Raw genomic sequence first — 23,432 nt, 5'->3', positions numbered from 1 at the left:
CGAAGTTACAACAGCACTGAATTTGGCTTCAGCTGTACAAACCTGGGCAGGATCCTTGTATTATCTGATAACTGAGGCCTCTGCTGTGTTCTACTTACAGCTAATGGGATTTTGCATTGTCAGCTTCAGTCCTACCTCTGATTACAACTTGTATGTAGCCTGAAGCTCATTCTGAAGAAAGGTGAGGTAGTAATACTAATGAAAATTATTTACTTGCAGAAATAAATAGTCAAGACTGAAGAGATGACCTCACAGTCATCTTGGTCTACTTGCCTGATCTTATGACTTCGTTGACAGGTTATCAATAAGGATGCAGCATCAGCAGCCAGACCATCTCTGACTGGCATTTGTTCTCAGCTTGACCAAGAAGCTATGAAAATATGTAGTTCATATAGATCATCTAACTCTTTTCATTTTTTTTTTTAATTAATTAATTAATTTATTTATTTTGCCTCCAGACTAATCTAATTTCAACGTTTCATGTCAGCTACTGCTACCCAGGAATCAACAGTAATGCAACATGTGTAACCCACTTGTTGTTAGTGCCACATATATGAATCATGTTCCAGGAAATCATGAGATTTAGAAAAAATCCTCATGCACCTGACTTCTGTTTGTTTTCCAAGGTTTTGACTCACTGGAGGTTCACATTTTAAAACTTTTCTTTAGAAACATGGACTTCATTATAAATGCCTTTTAAAATGCTGATGATCTCATGCTTCCAAGAACCCCCTTGGCTGAGTATTCTCTTACTTCCTCCCTTTCTTCAGCCTCTACACAGCTATGTAAAAGATGGATGGTGCCACTTTCTACTTTGAATGTGCTTCTAAGTGTGTGTATTATACTCAGTGCTTCAGTCTGATCTTCTTGGTATGGCACTTGTACTATGAGCCTGTCTATTGGGTATCAGGAGATGAAGCACAGGCATGACAGACTGTGAATCTTAAGTAGCTGTAGGCATCAGATAGGCCCTAGAAATGCTCAGCTAACCCAGGATCTTGGCAGCAGATTAGAAGACCTTCTGGCTCTCAGCTATCTTCACCGGTGAAAGTTTAAGCACCAATGACTTTTCAGGTGCCAGAGCTTTGAAAACAGATTTATATTTATAAATACAAATACTACTCAGACCAGAGCCAGTTGGTATGAGGTAACAAGTTTCTGTGCCTCAATAGCTCTGTATACTCTGTACTCTTAATATGTGGCAGCCACAAGTAATTTGAGTGAGCATACTCCATAGTGAAGGGGGTTGAGCTGCTGTGAGTCACATTGCATTTTTTTTGTTGACTTGCACAGCCAATTTCTGTAGGTCAGCTGAGGTGTGGTACTTTATTAGCTTCCAGCAACTGATTTCAACCTTTGAGCCTTCAGACATCTAAATATCTTTGTGGATGCAACACTAATGATACAGAAACAATTTATCTGAAGGTTCTTTCATCTACTAGTTGATCAGGGAAGACACTTAAGCCTTCGTTTGTATGAGAGGGGAGCAGCTGGCAGGGCATTTTTCCACACTGCTTTGGAACTTGCACTTCCCCCAGTACCAAAATAGTTCTAGGACATGCTGCAATGGCCCACTTGTTTTTCTTAGCAGTAAGGGGTTGGGAGGATTCTGGTGGAAGACTGTAAATATATCTTTTCAGCTGTTGGGCTATGTTTATTATCAAGTAAAAGGGAGCTACTGCTTTAGTATATCTTTATAACTGACAGGCTAAAAATATAATCTAAAGCAAAGGGTAAGCGTCCTTTTCTTTACAGTGACTGTATTTTTATGGAGGACTAATGAAAAATCATACACAAGAAAGGAGGCAAAGGCTTTTTGCTGAGAACTAGAAAAATATGTGACAATGTACACATATGAAGATACTGACGATAAGATTTGCTAATGAATCAGTGGTAAGTTTTCAGTGAATGGATCATTACGCTGTAATATTAACTACAGTAAGTCTACCTAATATTGGATTGTCATTTACTTCCTTCCTATGAATAAAAATGATCACTCCAAATAGCAAAATATTTGAGTCATTGGGTGGAATTGTGGTTAGAAAAGACAGAAAATTAGAATTATTTATTAAACCTATTTCAGTTCTGTAGACTTTATTACTTTCAAACAAAAATTATCACCTCCCAGCGTACTTCACATCACATATTCTCTCCAATAAATGGAAGGTAGGAGGAGTGATAGCAATAGGGGTTTTAAAATAGGCCTTCACATATTAATGGCTCTAGTGGCATGAAAAATGTTAGTAGAGAAATAAAGTCTCATTGAAAAAATGTAACTGAAAATAGGAGTACAGAGCACAGAACAGCTGGTAGATTGATCAGGGTAAGAGAGTAAGTTCTCCCACCTTGTTTTCTAACAACTCTTGACTCGCTCTCCTTCAAGAGGTTAGGGAGGGTGGGCAGACAAATGTAATACAACAAGGCTGTCCTAACTCTATATAGAAGATGATGAGCTTGTATCTCATGAACAAATATATCCCAAGCTTCAAGATGCCATAGAATCATATTTCATTTACATCATAAGTTATAAGTGATCTCTGTGTTAGCTTTTCCCCTCCTTCCATCACCTTCTACCTTCCAAAGTACTCCTAAATAGATTACATCTCTGTAGAGTTATATTTGTTTTGTTAATGGCTATTTTTGGCTTATCCAATGGCTCTGTCTACTGTTGAAGCTCTATTTCAATGTCTTCTTTAATTTAGAAACTTATTTACAGTGGAAATTTTAAATTGTGAGGTCTCATTTTCGTAAGTGTCTTACAAGCCTAAGTCACTTCAGCAACTTTTGAAAATTCATGGAGGACTAGGTACAGATAGGTAACAAGTTTAGAAAAATCTCTCATTACAAGTATTAAAATGCAGGTTTACTGTTCGTTTAAAGAAAGCCAAACCCACTTACTCTCTGCCGAGTAGTTTGGTATGTGTTGGACTAACTTGAGTCAGATCCTCCCAGTGCTAAGATCTTTGTACTACTTAGGGCATCTTACAGAGGCTGCTGAAGATTTCTTGAGGAAAAGCAGCCTGCAGCATCAGACAATGTGCATGGGTGGAAATGAAACCTTAATAAAGACTTTAACTTATTTTTGCCTGGAAGCTAGATATTAATGAAACAGCTGCAACCAGCATGCCTTAGCTCTCCGATTGTGATGAGGATTGTTTGAATCTTGTGATAAGGATACAGAAAGGTGCCATGTATCTATCACCCAGCCTGCTACCTGCACTAGTATGGACTGAAAACACAGTGCAGGTAAGGACCTGGTTCTTCTATTGTATTAATTTCTGATATTTGGTCAGGTAGGAGTAATCAGCTGATCTGCTACCTACAAAGAGTTAGGAAAATGTTTATAATGGACAGAATACAGAGGAAGGCAGCAGTATCAATTTCTTGAGGAATAATGTTTCAACCATTTTGCTCTTTTGTGTTCACAAAGGATGAACTCAAACAGGTGCAGGGAAGGGCTATGAGGATGATCAGATGAGTGGACGGTTTATTATAGGAGCCCATAAAGGCTTTGTTTTCATACACTAAATAAGCCTACATATTTATAAATATATAGGAGGGAGAATATACTTAGGCTGAAGAACAGCGTGGAGATAGAAACATGTGGGTGTGAGCTAGTCATGAATAAATTCAGGCTGAAGTAAATTAAAACAAGGTTTTTAACTACCTAACCTTCAAGTAGGAGGTGTGGGAATGAAAGCCCTAACTTCATTTAGGTCTGACTAGTTTCAGAAGGCAGTGCAGAAAACACTAGAAGAAGACAACCTGAGTATTGAGGTGATTCTTCTTCATGCTATTTTCTTGTAACTCTTACAATGAGAAACAGTATTTTAAATATTACCTGTATCACAGTTTTACAATTCACAGAATGGTTGAGGTTGAACAGAACCTCTGTGGACCATTTAGTCCACTCTGTCTGTTTAAGCAGGGACAGCTCAAACAGGTTGCTTAGGGCTGCATCCAGTCATGTCTTGAGTAAGACCAAGGATGGAGACTCCACCAGCTCTCTGTGTAACCTAGTTCACTGTTTGATTATCCTCAGTGTAAAAAAAAAAAAAAAAAAAAAAAAGTGTTTCTTGTGTTCAGATAGAGTTTTGTGTGTGTCAGTTTGTGCCTATTGCCCCTCACTGGACACTGCTGAGAAGAGTCTGGTTTCCTCTTCTTTGTTCCCTTCCCGTCAAATATTTACACACATTGATATCATCCCCTTGAGCCTTTTCTTCTCCAGGCTGAAGAGTCCCATCTCTCTCAGACTTTCTCTCTCAGGAGAGGCTGAGAGAGATGCTTCAATCCTTTATTCATTTTAGTGGCACTTCACTGGACCTACTCCAGTAAGACTTTATCTTGTACTGGTGAGCCCAGAACTAGACCCAGCTCTCCAGCTGTCTCATCAGTGCATAGCAGAATGGAGGGATCACCTCCCTCGATGTGCTGGCAATGCTCTTTCCAATGCAGCCCAGGAGGCCGTTGACCTCCTTTGCTGTGAGGGTGCGTTACTGGCACATGGTCAATGTGTGGTTGGTTGGAAGGACCCCAAGGTCCTTCTCTGCCAAACTGCTTTCCAGCCAGTCAGCTGCCAGCTTGTACTGGTGCAAGGGGTTATTTGTACCCAGGTGCAGTACTTGGCATTTTCCTTTGTTGAACTTCATGAAGTATTTCTCTTCCCATGTCTCCAGCCTCTGTGGGTCCCTCTGAATGGCTGTGCACTCTTCTGCTGTATTAGTCATGCCACAGAATTTTGTAATAACTGTGAATTTGCTGAGTGTACACTTTGTCCCATTGTACAGATTGTTAATGAGAGTCTTGGATGGGTCTGGCCCCAGTATTAACCCCCCTGAGGTACACCACAAGTGACTTGCCTCCAACTGGACTTTGTGCTGCTCTTCACAACCCTCTTGCCTCCAACTGCCTGTTGACACGCTGGAGGGAAGGGACGCTATCCAGAGGAATCTTGACAGGCTTGAGAGGTGGGCCTGTGCAAACCTCATGAGGTTCAACAAGGCCAAGTGCAAGGTCCTGCAACTGGGTTGGGGCAATCCCAAGCAAAGAAAGAGGCTGGGTGGAGAATGGCAGAGAGAGAGCAGCAGAGTTGAGAGCAGCCCTGAGGAGAAGGACCTGGGGGTGTTGGTTGATGTGAAGCTCAATGGGAGCCATCAATGTGTGCCTGCAGCCCAGAAATCCAACCGTATCCTGGGCTGCATCAAAATAAGCAGGTGCAGCAGGGTGAGGGAGGTGATTCTCACCCTCTACTCAGCTCTCATGAGACCCCACCTGGAGAGCTCTGGGCCCCCAACACAAGAAGGACATGGAGCTGTTAGAATGAGTCCAGAGGAGGGCCATGAAGATGATCAGAGAGCTTGAGCACCACTCCTGTGAAGACAGGCTGAAGGAGTTGGGGTTGTTCATCCTGGAGAAGAGAGGGCTCTGAAGAGACCTTACAGCGGCCTGCCAGTGCCTAAAGGGGGCCTGCAGGAAATACGGTGAGGAACTCTTTGTCAGGGAGTGGAGTGAAAGGGCAAGGCGTAACAGTTTTAAACTAAAAGAGGGTAGGTTTAGATTAGGTATTGGGAGGAAATTCATTACTATGAGGGTGGTGAGGCACTGGTACAGGTTGCCTAGAGAAGCTGTGGCTGCCCCATCCCTGGAAGTGCTCAAGGCCAGGCTGGATGGGGCCTTGGACAACCTGGTCTGATGGGAGGTGTCCCTGCACATGGCAGCGGGCTTGGAATTAGATGGTCTTTAAGGTCCCTTTCAACCCAAATTCAAATTCTGTGATTCTAAGACATCACTTGATTAGAGGGAATGCTTGTAGTTAAGTCAGAGGAAGTAAAATAATAGTGCAGGGTAATATTTGATTCTGCAGACAGTTCAGAAACAGGCATAGAATACGAGTGTACTTTTGTCTTAACTGTGATCTACTGATGACACTAAAGTCAGATTTCTAGATTTAAGTGTTTAAGCATATATTTATGCCTGTACAAAAAAAAACAAAACAAAACATTAATGATGGTATTATAAGAAAACACTGAGAAAATAGTACATTAATTAAAGAGATTGCAATTCTTCTACAATAAGCATATTTCATCCTTTTAGAAAATGGTGTTAGAAATGATGTGGGTCAAAGTTAGTACATGATCCGAACTTTTTAAATTTTGCCAAAACTTTAATTAAAAAGCAAAATAAAGCTTGGCTCTTGAGGGGAGAAGCAACTGTCCCATGGTTAAGAGTCTGGGTAACAGCAAAAATGAAACACAGATCTGTCTTGTTCTGGAAAACGTGAAATGTGGATTAAAGACCTAAGTGGTCGTACAAAATTTGCAGATCCCTAAGGAGTCTCACAGCTATTTTTTGTTGCTTTGAAAAGGCACTTCTAGTAAAACCTTCTAGTAAATCATCTCCTCACAGAGTCCCTGAGACAAAGTAGTCACAGGGAGCTCATTTACACTGTAGAATAAGTATGCCATTTTCTGATTTGAAACTGTATCTTTTCTTCCAACCTTTATGGAAACAAATATTTTGACCTTATGAAGATTTCAGAGTTTTAGTTTGGAAAGAATAAGCACACAGATAGTATTGTGTAGCAACTCCAATTATGCTAGATAGTTTTAACAGAATTAAATTTAACCTAGTGCTGCCAGTTTCAGATGCCATACTACAAGGCGTGAACAGGTGTTAACGACTCTGTTCATCTTCCGAAAGCAAAATTAAAGCACAGCTGTATGCAGTATGCCATTTTAAAACAGAGGCTTTCTGTATCATTTGAGTAATGTTTCAGACTTACTCCATTACATTTTGGGAAGAACAGTTTCTCAAACGATTAAGTTAGTAAAAATAGGTCCTTCTACCGAAGTATGCAATTTCGGAAGAAAAGCCAGTCTAAGACATTGTTTCTAAGAAGAGAAAGAAATTGCTTACAAATCCAGTTCAGGCTGTTCACATGCTCAAATTATGTCATCTGGAGCTTGATGTCTTGAGGCCTAAACAAGCTTTCAGTTGACAGAAATGCAGATATGTATTATAACATGCCTATTCCCTTACAAAGAAACTAGAACAAAAGGGGAAGCCTGTAGGCTCTGAGAAAGCTTGCAGACTGCACTCACAGAATAACCCATTAAAAAGTTCAGCTAACGAGATGTCTGTTCAAGACAATGCTAATAGAACTTGCAGTTTCTGTGTGTACTATTCAGCAAGGAATCATTCACCAAGCCATCACTATATGCCCACCCCCAGGCCAAAAAGCATGCGGAACAAATACCACACTAGTTGTCTCAATCTCATCTTAACACGCACCTGCTTAGGAAGTGCTCTAAATAATATTTCAGAGGAGGTGGAGCTTTACAGTAACATTACCCCCAAGAAGTCTTCCAAAATATCCTCATCTATCCTACATTTTGTATTTGGAATTTAATAATGCCATAATGGGAAAACTGCTTCTCTGAGGCGAAAGCACAGTTACATTATTTATCATTTGAAAATATCTTTTGGAGTACTGAGATTTAGCAGGGCTGTAAACAAGATTCTCCGTGTTGTAGGTGGAGATCAGAAATACCTCCTTTGACTTTAACACAATGGTACTAAAGTGAGAAGAATAAGGAGGTGGGAAGAATATCTATCTCTGTTGATCTAAACAACGTGAAGCTTGAACGTTACATTTTCTGGCCAGAACTACACCAAAGCTCAATGATTTGAAGAGTCACAGGGCTAGCTTTAACTGTTACTTTGATGGTATTTTTACATGATCCATATGACTGTGTGGTAAGTGCTTTTTTAAGAAAAAATATTTCAGTGAAGGTACAAGCATTAGTGAGTGTGTGTGCATCTGCAACAGATCCACTAAAATATGGGTGTCTTAAAATATGTCAAGATGAGCCAATCCTGTAAGCATTAAAGTCAAAAGCAAAATTCTAATTACCTTGTAAAATGAGGTGGCTAAAGAGGTTTTCTGAAAGGCTTTAAATGCTAAATGTGATTCAATTTACATTTTAAGTATAACATTTGCCTAACCTTATTTTCTAATTACCTAGGGGCTTTGCAAATGGTTACCAAATAATATGTACAATCATGTAAAAGAAGGATATTGAATAATAGGAATAGAAGGCTCTCTTCAAAATGTTAGTTTGCTGCAGAACAAACTTGGAGAGAAACATAAAAATAGTTTATTTTCTTATGCTGATGCCTCTAAAAAAACTAAGACCTGCAGAAAGCAAATGGTATTTGGTAAATATCTTTATTACATTTGAATGATCTCTTCAAAAAATAGCATAGATTTTCAAGGGATTTCTTCATCTTTCAAAGCTACAAAGTATATTGTTACCTTTGGAAGTTAAATGTCTAAATGAGCTCTTTCTAGGCAGTCTAGTGGTGGACAGACACGTCATGTTTCTTCAACAATTACTGAATGGCTTCAAGACAATCATTAGGTTCACCCTAGTTTTTGCCAAGGTTGCTACTGCAGGAAATCCGAGTAATTTTTAGCTGTAAGACTTCCTTAACCAGTGCATCCTGGAAATAGTGTTCTTTTAGATTTTTTCCTAAGGTAAGCAGAATTTCTCCTACCACATTATGAAAGTTCCTGAAACATCTTGCCACCACAGACGTGGTAGACTGTAGTTTGTCTAAGTCATCAGCTGCTTTCATGTTTATTTTATTTTACTTATTTATTTATTTATTTTTACCTAATAGTCTTGATCAACTTGATTTACTCACTGATGGGATCTAATTCAGAACAGATCTGGAAAAGGGAGAGCTTTCCTGGCTGTGCGATCCTGAACAGAGAATGTCTAAGTGGAGTTCATTGCAGTGCGGCCCATTAACTGTAACTCAGTCAGATGGAAAAATTTCAGTATTAAGTATGTCTGTCCAGTATCAATTTTACAGGATGACAGTAGTTCTCATACATCAGTATTAATACTAACTGTAAACTCGGTGTAGTGTTTACCATGGAGAATAAATGATTACTTTTGCTTGTGTGACTTGCAAGATCAACTTCTGTATGACATCACTACAATAGGTATGACATTGCTACAATACATTGCTTTTATTTCTGGTAGGTGTCATGGGAATTTTTGCATGTTTGATTGTGTCCTAGTATAGGCAAAATAAATGGCATCTGTAATTGATTAGTTTCTTATTTCTCTTTGCATAAATAATCAGTTGCTACTTTATGGCTGGCACTGGCTCTTCTGTTATTTCAACAGAGCCCACATTTTAGTATATACAAATCATCACAGTATTTGAGTGCCCTCCTGTAGTCTGTTGGCTAATCTGCCTACGTATTTGTCCTGTACTTCCTTTCTCATCCTCTCCTTAGGGGGAGTGAAGATAATGTGCAAGAACATTTCATTTGGTGCTGGTGCATCGAAACTATAAAACTTCATAGGAATGTGCAGATTTCAGTAACCATTTCATCAGAAAGAGCTTTTAATGATCATTTGAGAATCCCCAGTTCAAACCAGGCAGCTTGGCTCCAAGATAACTTTGATGAGTAGGGTACACACAGTGGATAAAGGAGACAGTGTCAAGGTAGTGGTATGAACTAGTCTGCACTCAGCGTCAGTCTAGATCTCCTGCATCCTAGGGAAGGGTATCACACAGCAAGCTAATAGTCATGGGATATGTTATGATCGAAGTATACCATTCTGAACCAGGTGCTCTTTGGTGGAGAGAAAGAGAAGGAAAGAGTCTGAAAGGCTGAAGACCTTGTGGCATTTTCATAAGCTGAGGAAAAATAGCAAATGAGATATCTCTTCTTAATCTTCTCTGTGGTTCAGCACTTGATTGAGTTTAGGCTAATCTTACTTTTTGTTTGGAGGGATTTTCAAACTCTCCAAAAAAAAAAAAAGTAAAAAAAAAAAATCAGAATCAGTACATTCCCACAAAATTCCCTATCCACTGGATCAGTGAACAGCAGAAAACCACAGTCTTTTCAAAGAACACTCAAATACCCTGAATCACCAGTTAGTTTTCCAGCAAGATAGTTTAATTGGTGGGACTGCAAAAAGCAAAATCCTAGTCTGAAACATAGGCAATGGTTTACCATTTCTGGTATATCTGTCCTTTTGATTTGTACTGATGCACAACCTATAAAGCTATTTCAGCATGGTGTCTGCTGGGTGTACCTGCTGGACTAGTATCCTAAGCCTGTAGTATCAGCATATGAAACCTCACAGACTCCTCAGTTAAGTCCACATTTATGGAGTTTAACATCATTTCATTAAGCACTCCCAGATATTTACAGCCTTGTATTTACATTGTTCAGTACAGATAATGGTGTAAATTGATGTTGTCTAGTTTTGAGTAGTGACTAAAACCAGTTGTGAAGATAACCAGTGTCAACTTCTTGACTGTAAAGTATTAATCCATCCAGTTAATACAGGAACCTGGCAGGAAACATGAAAGACAGTGGAAATCCAAGACCTTTCCTGCATGAGGAGATGTAGCTGGCAGTCTGTTGGCACAGTGCAGCTAGTGAGTTCTTTTGGCAGAATGCATTCACATTTGTCTGCTTCTGTTGGCAGTATACTTCATGGCTTCAGATTGTATTGACAAAATATATGTAGCAGTAACTGTGTCTGTAGTGCTCCGCAGTGCTTGTCTCGAAGCCAAAAGCATTAACTATTCATTCTGCACTTGTTAGAGCATTGTCACAGCTAAATCCAGGGACACATGAAAACATATGATTGTCCAGCAGGAAAAATACTTGGTAGGGTTGGAGTTTTAAAGCTCATTCAGAAGTGTCCTGACTGCTGTGTGGATAGGCTGTGTGCCTGGCTAACTCAGTTTCCTGTGCAGATAAAACAATTCCTTGACCTTCCTTGGGCAGCTATGCTGCTTCTTGCTGTTATAAGACTCACAATGGGAGGGAGTTTATCTCACCAATTTAGGAAAGATGGCTTCTCTGGTCTGTTTCTTTTTCATTTACCACATAGACCACATCATAAGTCATACCCTCCAAATCCATGTCAGTCCACCCAGTAGGATCTGGTATCTTCCAAGTCCTAGAATAATTTTGGGTGTCCATGACATCCCCCGTCCATGTAGTGTGGAGGGAACCTGGTTGCCCAGTATTCTGGAAGCTACAGAAACTTTAACAGCTACAACAAAAGGTCTCTGAGAGGGGTGAATGTATGCCACAGGCTTTTCTGGGTGGAGTTCATCTTAACAAATGCAGGCAATTCCTTGTCTGGTCTTCATTTATTGTGTATGGAGGAAAATAGGCATTTCTGGGGCTTTTTTTTTATTTTATTTTTTTATATTTTTTCATTTTGCAGAACAATTTATCTCATCCTAATGTCACTAAAATAAACCAGATGAATCAGTCCTTAAATGCCTGTTTTCTCCATTCATTCTAAAGGAGGCCTGAGATGACTCTTTCAGCTCTATGTGTGCGGCAGCTGACTAAAGCTGGTTGTAATGGGTTGCCTTTTATTTTAGTGGCAGCAGGCCATGACAGAACTTGCATTGCTTGGGGGAACTGGTTTAGTCTTCCCAGCTTTTTGCCCCTGGTTTTCTCAGAGGGACTGGAAATGGAGCAGGGAATGCACAGAGTTGTGCTATTTGAAAGCTGTTTGTCCTGGTTAACAGTTCTTCATTGTGTAGTGATTGCTTCAGAATAAAGTGTCATATTTATCCTGAAGTCTTTGGTATTTTAACCTGTATTCCTGAGTTGAGTCTTTCGGTGTTAGGAAAGTAGACTTCACACAGTCAGATGCACAGTAGGTATTTTTGGAGAAGATGCTACTGGCAGATTATCTGTTTCCAGGATTTGAACAGCTACACTGTGCCCTGCCTAATTTCTGAAGTATTGGATTTCACTTTCTCAAGACATCTTCTCTGTTTTATTCTATTTTCTTAGAGAAGCGCTGATAGCTCTTCATTTCTTAGTTTTTGGAAACAATGGGCTAAGTGAATGAAAGTATCTAAGAATCAAGCTGTTGGGATCTATTTACCTTGTGCTGTAGGATAGAGATATGGGAAACCAGATAAATGGGATGGGTAGGGCATGAGAGGCAGCTACAGCAGAAAAGGAAGGAACAGATTCCACTTAAGTTTTCTGTACAAGATGTACCTGTTGAATTTATTTAATTTGAGTCTGTGTGACCACCAACATTACTGTACCCCATGTTGTTCAGCGGATTTCAGATTTTACAAGTGAGTATTAACTGCTAGATGTTAGATCCTGTATTTAAGATAGAAAGTTTCAAACACTTGTATTTGCAGAAATTGCAAACCTGAAAGATTGAAGCAGAAAGAAACAAAGCCATTAATATATTTTACAAAACTCTCAAATTCTCAAACAGTCTTGGGATTTTTGGTTAAGTTCATTGCTTTTGAATGATTGGTAGTATCAGTATCTGCTGTTTTGTTTTCTTTCTATTGCCATTCAGGACTTAAAGTAACAAAATAATTTACAAATACCCAGTATGTATTTTGAAATGATGTTATTTGCTCATCTGCTGTTAGATTACCTCAACAGTTTTCAGAGGGGGAGTTGAATATAGTCACTTATTGCAGCTGATTTTTAGGAGCTTTGAACTTGTTCCAGTTCAAAGCAGAAGTCAGTAGGAATTAGGGCTATGGCAATAGAAGCAATTTTGTAACCTTAATGACCATGTAAAGTCTTTTCTTCCCTGATGTCCTACTGAGTTCTTGTGGCAATACTACAAGCAGATGGTATAATAGACTTTCAGGGACTTTGCTATGTGCATTTTGAAAACAGTATCTGAGTATGAGCACCCTGATTTGAGCTCCCTTGTATGAAAAGTTTGCATCTAGTTTCAAGACCTAAACATTAGAACTGTATGTTTAGACATTAAACACAATGTTTTCACTATATAGGATTCACCCAAGGGTGTGCCATACCCTTGAGAATCCAGTAACCAGGTCAAAGTCTCACTGGTGCTTAGAATACTGGGTTTGCTACATGCCTGTTTGAACTCCTCTCTTCTGCCAGACGGAGGAATTTGACATACTTCTGCTTGCTCTTTCTTGGTTCCTTTATCAACAGAGTAGCATTGGGTATACACATGAAAATGTATTTTCAACTTACTTCTATGAAGCAGGGCATAAATTAAAAGGGTATTTCATGACAGGACCGAGGAAAGTGTGTGACTTTTTCAAATCTTAAAACTTGGAAACTTCAGATTTGTATGTGCTAGAGTTAGCCAACTTATTGTTAAATCAAAACATGATGTAACATGAATTTCTGGTTGTTAGCGGTCTTCTTGTCTTTTCTACTTGCTTTTCATTCTGAGCTCTTTATGTAAACTCTGTGTTGAAATAGTTTTTTAATCAACCTTTTAAGAATGTTTTCAATTTTACTTTTCCATGGTTTGTTTTTCAAATATGGAATTTTAGCATTTCAGCTGTAGAGTCTGAAGACAGTATTAGTGGTTATGACTTTCTGAGTCATTTGAAAGATTTGACAAAAGAATCAAGAAGCAAAAGAGCCTCAAAAGTTGCATTTTTGAATTGACTGTGTGTTTGCAACTGCATTATGTTTTTCTCTTTCAGTCCCTGGATTGACCCGAAACCTCTGTAAATTGATATTAACTGTATCAGAAGATTCTGTTTAGAAGTAAGAAATTTGGAGGACTATAGCAACAGCAGTATAACTGAGACCTCATGTATATATGTGGATGCAGTGGTCAGCTATTGCTTGATGCTGCCACTTTTTTATGGTGAAATCTGATGTCATCTTCCAGGTGACTTACACAATCTGCAGTGCAGAGGTGTGAGGGGAACTCTAGCTGTCAGCAGACAAAAAAGATTTCTGAAAATGGAACTTTTAGAAAAATAACTCTTTAGATACTGCTGCTCTTCCATAGCCCTTAAAGTGAGTTAATAAGGAGGTAAATATTTGTCATTAACACTATTCCCATGCTTGCTTTTAATAACTTTTGAGTTATTGTTGTTTTTCAGATTGCAGAACTGGGAGAGTGAATTTGCAAAGTTGACAGGAACTATCAGCTACTGTTCTGATAAAGGAAAGTGAGGTACGTTGGGTTGGCGTAACCAATGCTACTTAAGTATGTTGAGACTGAAGTTTAGAAATGATCTGTTCCTGTACCCATACGTTATAGTTCATGCCATGCAGTTTGTATTAGTATGTGAATGCCATTTTTAGGAGTAACTTAAGGAAGCCACCTGACTTCACTCTGTCCCTATTCTCCCATGACATTACCTTTCTTTAGTTCTGTCAATCACAATAAAGTACTATGTCTTACAATGAAGATATTCATATGGCAATCACCTTAATCATATTACCTAAAAATACTCAAATTAGACTTAATTAATTTCAGTCAAATACTACTACTAGTGTAGATTCAGTAGCAAAGAAGAATTCAGCACATTTGCTTTCTGAATTTGCTTCTCAGGCAGGCTTTGCAGTTTGCACCAAGATCTGTAGCTTCAGTGCTACATTGCTCACAGTCTGCATGTTTGGGCATACTTTCATAAGATACAGTCACACCTTGTTGGAAATCATGGCAGGCATGCCCTATTAGACAAAACAGCAGCAAGCAGAATAAGCTCCTGTCATGGTTTCCATCTCACTGTAACTGGGAGATACTTAGTATAGCTCATATGTTATGTGATTTTTTTTGTGTGTCTGGGGTTTTATGGAAGGAAGACCAGTTTTATGGAAGTAAGTCCAGGTTCCAATGGCACAAAACCAGATGTGAACACTGAAGTCAAATTTTGAACGTGTCAGCAAAGCAATACCACTTACATCAATGGTTAGAAAGAGACAGTTGGGGCTAAATTTTGAGGTACACGTCCAGGACTGTTGACTACTGCAAAATTAATAAGCTTTTAACTATACAGCTGTGTCACTCGTTGTCTTTCCTGCCATTAACATTGTACTTTCTAAAGAGATCTGCCTGTAACATTTGTTGCCTTAGAATAGAGAAGATACTTGTGTTCAGGAAGGAAGCACTAAATGAACAGTATTGAAAAGCTATCAACCAAAAGTTTAATAGCTGCTTAAGGCGCATGAATAATAGTCTAAATTAATTAACAAGGATGACCTTTTTAAATTGGAAAGTCTCTTGCTGACTTCTACACTTAACCCTGTTTTCTGAACTGAGTGCTATTAGATAACCAAGAAATTTTTGAGGATACCCCCAAGTGGTGTTGAGAATTTCATACTGAACAACCACAGATAAATTAGAAATGTCCACATGTTATGATAAAGCATAAGATGCAAAAGGTGTTGAGTGCCAGTAGTTTATGAGCCAGAACATTTATAAGGTGCTGTTCCAAAAGAAACTAGTAGCAGCTTAATAGTATTGGAGCTGTTTTTTTTTAGATGTGATCCTCAATTTCAAGACCTTACTTGGATCTATGAGATACTTGAATCCAAGAGTTAATGATGTTAGCCACTGCAACATTTACTCAGAAAATAATTTCTAAAAGAAGTTTAAGGGGAAAGAACCTGGATCCTCTATGCTATAAACTCAAAGACTTGGGATGAGATACTTCTCATATAGTCTTATCTAATTAGAGGATACAAGTTAGTCATCTGGGCTCTCTTTCTTGCAAATAATGTAAAGTCAATGGGCTGAATTGTCCTCCAGAGTTGCCATTCCTTATAGATCATTATTTTAGGATAGGAAGAATTATCCCACTGAAGCCTTAGAACCCCTCCCTTTAGTAGAGTCTACAAGTAGTTAGAACAGGTACCTAACTTCCACATGGCTAGACAGATACTTCAGAACAGATGAGTTCCACCCTTAGTGATTAAATTAGCATTTTTTTACTGTAAGAAATCCTAAGTAGTAGCCACCGTGGGAATTTCAGTATTTTCTCTGAAGAGGAGGGGTTCTATTTTTTAGGATAGGTTTTTACAATTTGTTCAAATACATATTTTTTTAAATTATTATTATTACTATTATCATTATATATATAGGATATATGCAGTGGGAAATGTAAGATTTTACATTGGGCATAACATGTGGAATATAAATGGGGAGGGAGCATCCTTCCATTTGAATGTTTTTGCATCCAGTTTTGCTCTGTGTTCTGTCAGTTAAAACAGTTTCCTAGGAATTTTTTCCTAATTGAATAGGCCAGATTATTGGATCACTTTATACTTTGACTTCCTCCCACTTCTGATCCCAATTTAATAATGTATTCCCTTTTCTTGGCCTGCCACAATTTAGGATTTCCTCATGAATGGGAGGACTGATGACCAGTGTTTGTTCTGTTAATTTCACCAAGCAACACAAAACCAGACATGTGGAGTTACGTTTTGGTCCCATTGAACCCTGTAGCCATGGATTTTAGTGGTATTAGAGTTTCACTTGTGGTATGTTTACGGTCATGCTGAGTTTTCTTTTCTCTGCACTTCTGCCCTGATGTGTTGCTGTATTTGTTTTTTAATTTTTGTTGAAGAAGAGGAAGTGGTTACCCCTTTACTTAGGGCAATAAATCTTAATAGGGATTTGTTCTGATTAGAGTTACTGCTGTAATATGTGATGATACAGTCTAACAGAGTACCAACCTAGGGTTATTTACTGTACCATGTTTCTCACATATGATGGGAATCTGGGGGAATCAGGTTGTTGTTCTGGCAGGTGGTTTGATATCAAACTATTAAAACTGTCATTCAGGCCTTACTTGAACATGGAGCTAATCAAGCAGATACTGTTTTTCTTGCCATTAATTCACTAAAACTGTGAACACCATTGGAGGGCCACTGTCAGCTTAGATCAAGCATCTGTCAGAATATTTTACTTGCCACTGTAACTGTCTGGTGGTGCTTTTACCTGGGGAGTTAAGAGAGCTTTACCCCCAGTCCTCTGCCATTAGCACCTTCTGATGTAGTCCTTATCACACAGTGGGGCGCTGTCATGTGGCTGTGTGAAGCCTATCGATAGCTGAAGCACATGTATCCAGCACTGGCTATGAGTAAAAACTAAAATGACTTATTGAAACCGAGGGATTGAAGTGCGTGGGTAAAGGCTGGGGGAGAAGGGAAAATAAAACCAGTTGTTAAGTTGTTCAGGCATTTAATAACATTTTTATTGTTAACAGGAAAAAGGGAAGAATTAATTATACAAAACGGAGCCTCAGGTTTGGAAGCTGTGCTCTGCAGGCAGAGTTCTGTTGACTTAACCAGACGAAATTCCTGTGGAAAGCCTTCTCCTTTGCCAGTCGAGTAAGTCTAATAACCTTTCAGGCTAAAACAAACTTCTAAGGATTTGTAACAACAACTTGCTATGGTACTACAGAGACAACAGAATGTCCATGAATTGGAACTAGTCATCTGACAGCGCCCATTTGTCTGACCTACTTTCTGTTTACACTCTGTAAGGAACCACAAGAAGCAAATTTGGGGGTGAGAGAAGAAGGGGCAGTTGGAGGGACAGATGACAGAGGCAGAATGTTAAGTAACTTTCATGTGTTTTGAATCTCATATTTTGTAACCAGGAGAAAACATGAGAGAGGGAGAATGATGAAAGAATACTACTGTCTGATGAAACATAAGCCCAGAGGAGTGATCCCTTTCTCTTGGCTATCATCAGTACCTGATGCGGGGACAGATGGGTCTGAATTGTCATTGCAAGGATCTTACTGTTTTCTATGTAAGGTGGTTGGAAAAAGTAGTCTGACTTCTCTGAAAAGCTTTTTACTTAGGTGGTTGTGTTCCCCTTGCCGAATGTCCCCCAAACAAGGATGGTAGAATGTGTGTCAGTCAGTATGTCAGTCATCCCAGCCACCAGTTTGGTTTACAAGGTGGGTTTTATTTATCTGCCAGGTGGTGAGGTGGAGCCTCTAAGGCATACTGTGCCCCACTGCTCTGTGCAGCTGAGTGTTGCCTTTTTGGTCTCACTGATCCTGTAGCTGATGTTTGAGCCCATGTAGAGTGAACTACTAAGCCACATTCTCAGTTAGCAGTTATGACAAAATCTTATAGGATGTGGATTTTGAACATTTGGGTGACGATCAATGGATTTTTGAAATCCCTGTACTTTCTTACTGTGACAAAATATCTGTTCAACTCAGAGGCAGGAAGTGCTGGACACTTTCTTTTCGTATTGAATTCAAAACTCAAGACGCTTTCACTTAATGACTGTGCCCTTTACCCAGGATTTGAAATTCTTTATGAGAAATATCCGTGGCTACTTGTTAACCTGTTGCACAAAAACTATTAAAAATCTTACTGAGGCTTGGAAGTTTACTATTAATACTAAAGCAGCCTACTTTGCAGCCCTGCCAACACAATGTACATCCTGATCTGCCCTGGCTTCTGACATTCAGGAAAATGATTAACTTGTAAACTTGTATGGTTTTCCTCATGAATGAATTCTGCAAGAGATACATGTGTAAGTACAGCTTCAGTGCGTAGTCAAGGTAAATATGCAAACGTTCAAAAGCACCATTGTGTTCTCCAAAATATTTACAGGTCAGATAAATAAAGTTATGAAAAACGTAGATTCCAGCAGACCTGTGCATGAAGGGAGCCCTTGAAGTCTGTGTGGGCTGTGCACTTGCATCTGGCGCAGTACATAGCCCTCAGTTATGAAATAATTAGGCAATAAGACACATTGACAATGTGAACATACTAATTAGTACACTGAGCAGTGCTGATGTGATGACAGACCTGTTTGTTGGTCAATGTGCCAGAGCTAAAAGCATGAGCTGTGCCAGTCATCTAAGATACAGAAGTTCTTAGAGCAGGCAGCTGAAATAGCTTGTGTTCCCTCTGAATTTCCCAGGGGAAAATGTTTTTGCACATTGGGAGGGCTAGAGTGCAGCCCACACTCCCTTTCCTTGTGGGGTGCTGCCTGTCTCCACCATCCCTTCCTCTCCCTATCCAAGCTAGCTTTCACAGCTTGGATAGTGAAGTGCTTGGCAGCTTTCACAAAATCTTTAAAAACCTGAACTTGAGACTGGGCTATAGAAAGTCTACAGAGGTAAGAAGGGGCAGTAAGCAAGGGCAGACCAGGAGAGATGGACATTTCCACCTTGTAGAACACCTAACTCATCTGAAGCCATTAGAATTCACAGGTTTTTATAAGGCCTTTCTATAATTGGTTGTTGCTTTTAGACTAACCTACAGCTGTTAAACAGGATCAAAGTGCTAACTAGCAGTCTTGGGAGCCAAAGGATGTCTGGGTGTGGGGACAAGTGCTTCCTCTAGTGACTAGAGGTTTCTACATCGGAGTAGAAGGTAGTGTTGTATTCTGTACTGTAGCTTTTCTTTAGGGGTCAAGAGAAGCTGCTTTTGTGAGGTGACACCTCTTTGTTTTCTTTTTCAGTTCAGGGTAGGTTGAAGTGAAACATAGACTAAAACTTTACATACTAGTTGCACTTTTTAAAAAGTGGCTGATGCTGCCTTAGACATCTAATGGTAATACTAGCACTCAGCAGTGGGAATGAAGGCAGAGTCAGAGGATGATTCTGCTTCATTTGCATCTATCAGTTAAATGTCTTTGCACAGCAGATAATTTACATCTTTTTCCATGACATTAACTCTGCACTGCAGATGTAGAATCTCTGCCATGAGGCTGTCCTATTGAAGCCTGAGTTAATGAATACAAACTGAAAGGGTCTGACCCTGTCTCAGCACTTTTCCTGATTGGAACCATGGCAATCTATACCCACAATTTGGTGGTTTATATGATGAACAAAGTGTAAGAAACTGATGCATTATATTTTAACAATCATGTGGCCTTAGATGTGTACAAGAAAGACAAACTTTTTTTTTTTTTCTCATTTGAATTCATATTGTTATGCCTTGAGTTCATACTAGCAGCATCACAGTGACCTGCAGAGTTTTATTAGCAAACAAGGAACACTAACAGGTCAGGACCCTCCTTCTGCTTTCCTAGCAGAACGTCTCTTTATTAATGTATTAAAAACATCTTTTAAAAATGTAAAGAAAACAATGAAACCAAAGACCCATTTTTTTCCTGAAGTGACATGAAAAGCAGTGGAAAAGGGGAAGTCCCCTCTTGTGCTAAAAGCACAGGATCACTTACTTATGGCAATCTCTGTGGTAGTAATGGGTCATCTTTACAGGCAGGAGTGGAGGTAGCGGGAGCCTGGCTGTGGAATTTCTGGGCATTGGTCTTTCCTCTATCTGGTGATGTGTGAGAGACACCTGGCAAGATCCCAACAAGGAGAGCTCATTGCCTCTTTTCACTCACCCTATTTCTCCCTTCTCATGTAGGATTGAATAAATAAGATTCAATCTCTGTCTCTGCCCTGCTTTTCCTTTGGTGGGAAGAAAGCAATAAACAGTAGATCCCTAAAGGAAGGGCATTTTACTATTCTTTTTAATCTAGGCTTGCAGATTAGTCTAACTCAAACCACAAAAGAAAACCAAGATATACTGCCTGATAAAAGTGACCAATATTGACTTCTATACATATCATATCTATACAGATATTTCCGTGTTTGCCGATTCATGCAAATGCTATTCCACAGCCACAGAGCTCTCAAACAATACCCCAAATGTGTTAACCCAGCAAGCAGCAGCTTGCCAGCTAAACCTGCTGAAGTCTCATGCCATTCAGTAGGGGTTGGCTGCTAACATGTCATTTGCACTGTTCCTCAGCTAAGGTACTGAAGGTCATCATTCAGTGCAAAGCTGAGTGTTGGCAGACAGACAAAATAATACTAAGAGTTGGCCTTGCCAAACTAAGATGGGCTTGCAGAAAGGTCTTTTTATAAGACCCATCTAATGTGTATGGTCTCTTTGTCATCATTGAGATATTCAGAATGAACGTTGTGAAGAAGGTCTGGAAGACGATTATCTACAATGGACTCTTATTTTTTAAGTTTATCTTCCGGCCCATGGGGAGCCCAGCTGTGTATACAAGTGTCCAGAAACTCCTGCCAAGGTTTTTTTGGTCTAATCTAAGAAAAAGGAGCATTAGGTCAAACACTTATTTGAATCACTGTAGGGAAAATATTTATGAAGGCTTTATGTAAGATGTTTTATGCATGGTTGCTGTTTTTCTAAAATAGAATTTAAAGTAATTTGAAATGTTTCCCTAAGTATTGTAAGAAAATACAGCATATAATTAAAAAAAAAAAAAACACACACAAAACACTTCACAGCCATAGGAGAATTTCTTAGCATATGATGATGCTTAACTTCAGAATCTAGTAGTTTATGATGATCTTGATTTAGAAACTGTTTCTCAGCAATACAGAATGCTTGCTGACTATGGTATAACCTAATGACATAGGTTGTCCCTTCACGCTTGACTCCTGTTGGTGCAGATGGATCTTGAGCATCTTGACAGTGAGTGACTGGGTCTACATCAGAAGACATGAGTCGCTGTATAAATTCTTGCATGCTAAAACACTCTTTCACCATATAATTCTATACTGGCTTTTATGTCAATAAGTTAAGCCATATGATGATAAGCAGGCTTAAAGCATTGATACTTCACCACTTCACAGCTAGCAGTGTTATGATTAAACTGGCTGCATGTAATGTTGGTGGCCAGGGGAGGAGCAGCAGAAAGCCTGTCAGTAAACAAACTTTATTAATAGAAATCTTATCACAAATGTCACGTGTTAATTTCCAAGGCTTAATTAGAACTTTTTATAGTTCAAACAGTATCAGATTTTGAGGAGCAATAACAACAAATAATGTCGTTTAGTTGTCATTTCCAACTATTTAATACAAGTTTCTGAAACAAAATGATTTCCATGGTTGCTGCACAGACTGACTTCGGTTCATGAATGTCAAGTATAACCACCTGCACTATGTAGAAGTATTTCCATGTGTTGTGATGATCTCAGATTTATTGTTCTCTTCTAAATGTGCAGCACTCCTAGCAATGTTGTTGGCATTTCCACACATAGAGGACAAGGATGGACTGGTTGGACAGTGGACTAAGGTGAGAGGCTGGTTTCCTTCATTGATTCTGAGTTGGTCATTTAACCACTGAAAGAACCTTCACTGACTTGTGTCAATGTGGATTAAGTCCCTGACTTGAGTAGGATGTGTCTGTATTTGTGCCTATGCTGTGCATGAGCGGGCTGTGCTACTGAGAAATCTAAAGCTGGTTTGATCCATCACCCATTTCTATGAAGCCACTGGACACTCCTTTGCTAAGGTTGTGTGGGTCTCTTAGGCTGCCTAAAAATCCCACTATCTGCTTTTTCAATGGACAATATATGAACTCACCTAGGAAGTGCTTAGCAGCTATATTGCAAGACGGGTAGATGCGATAAATGTTGGTGGCCAGCTAAATGCAGCATGGTCACCATGCCCATATGGTCTGTATATGTGTACATTTGGACCTGTGTCAAGGGGAGATTAGACCTGAGATTTCTTTCCCAGTCTTTCCTATATCTACCTCAGCTATGTAAGTGAATTTGAAAGTTATACTAAAGCACACTTTTGAACTCAAAATGTTGTGTAGGTGTAATGTCTGTACTTGAATTCCCCATCTTTAAAAATGGATGAAATAGGACATGGCTGCTATTTCTCTCTTTATATTACCACTTGTATTAAAATGAAAGGCTGAAATAGTTGAGTACTACAGTGACTGGGGTCATAAAGTATCATACACGATTGCGTTGTAGTTTTGCATCTTGTTTCTATAGCAACATTCAGCCAAGAATCTCAAGGCTTTTCACAAGTATTCATGAATTAAACCTATGAGGTAAGAGATGGTGATTATTCTTGTTTACAAATAAGGAAATGCAGAGGTTAAACTACTCGATCAAGGTCACACAACGAATCTGTATCCATGCCAGGAATAAAAACCAACTCTGTAGTCTGTCCTTTAGTCACCAGGCTGATATTCTCTATTGGAAGGGCTCAGAGCTGAGAGAAAAGCCTTGTACAAAGTCTACTGATTTGGTCATTCAAAATGTACATTCCAGCTCAGATTGCCTCACTGAAGTGACCTTATATTTTTATCTCTTTGTCTGTCTAAACTTTGCCCTTGTGAAAACATCATTATATCCAGTCAAAGCAGGAGTAGCATGATTTTGACAAGACTTTCGCAAATCTCTGACAAAGCAAAACTGAAGCCTATGCTAAAAAAGTATGACAATCTTTGCATGTATGGCAGCTAATCCTTCAATGGCAATTAGATAAACAGACCCAGAACATTCCTGGTTCATTTCAATGGCTACATAAACCAAAGAAAGCAAACATATTTATGGGAAGAATAATTAGGTATTTTCTCTAGAGTTACCAGAGAGATATTGCATTGTATGATGAATATGTGGGGACTGTTGTGAGACAACTAAAATAAATAAATAAATGCCCACTCTTCTGTATTTCTTTTTAAACCACAAGAAAGAAAACCTGTAAACTCCTAAACTTTTTTGGTATCCAGTCTCTGCTCTTTCTTTTGTGCTTCATGCTTACCAGCACCAGAATATTGTAAATGGGGTATTGGAGGAGAAAAAGACACACCTCTTCAACTCCATCATCCCATTGGGTGCAGTTTGTA

The 23,432-nt window shown here is 39.1% G+C and overlaps 1 long non-coding RNA gene across 2 annotated transcripts in view; it reads left to right on the top strand.

Annotated features, from left to right (window-relative positions):
• The window catches only part of LOC137850277 (uncharacterized), a 34,696-nt gene extending 12,811 nt beyond the window's left edge, over positions 1 to 21,885 (top strand). Inside the window, exons 1-5 of one of the 2 annotated variants that reach the window (XR_011092428.1) lie at positions 2,968 to 3,246; positions 13,921 to 13,994; positions 16,161 to 16,306; positions 17,035 to 17,158; positions 21,790 to 21,885. This is a non-coding gene — a long non-coding RNA (uncharacterized lncRNA). Of the gene's footprint in view, positions 1 to 2,967; positions 3,247 to 13,920; positions 13,995 to 16,160; positions 16,307 to 17,034; positions 17,159 to 21,789 lie in introns of those variants that run through there. The other variant, XR_011092429.1, reaches the window with a different exon arrangement.
• Positions 21,886 to 23,432: the final 1,547 nt, after the last annotated feature.

The sequence above is a fragment of the Anas acuta genome, chromosome 1, assembly GCF_963932015.1.
Source record: "Anas acuta chromosome 1, bAnaAcu1.1, whole genome shotgun sequence".
Classification (NCBI taxonomy): Eukaryota; Metazoa; Chordata; class Aves; order Anseriformes; family Anatidae; genus Anas; species Anas acuta.
The sequence above is the reverse complement of the archived record's forward strand: the minus strand, read 5'-3'. Positions and strand labels throughout refer to the sequence as shown.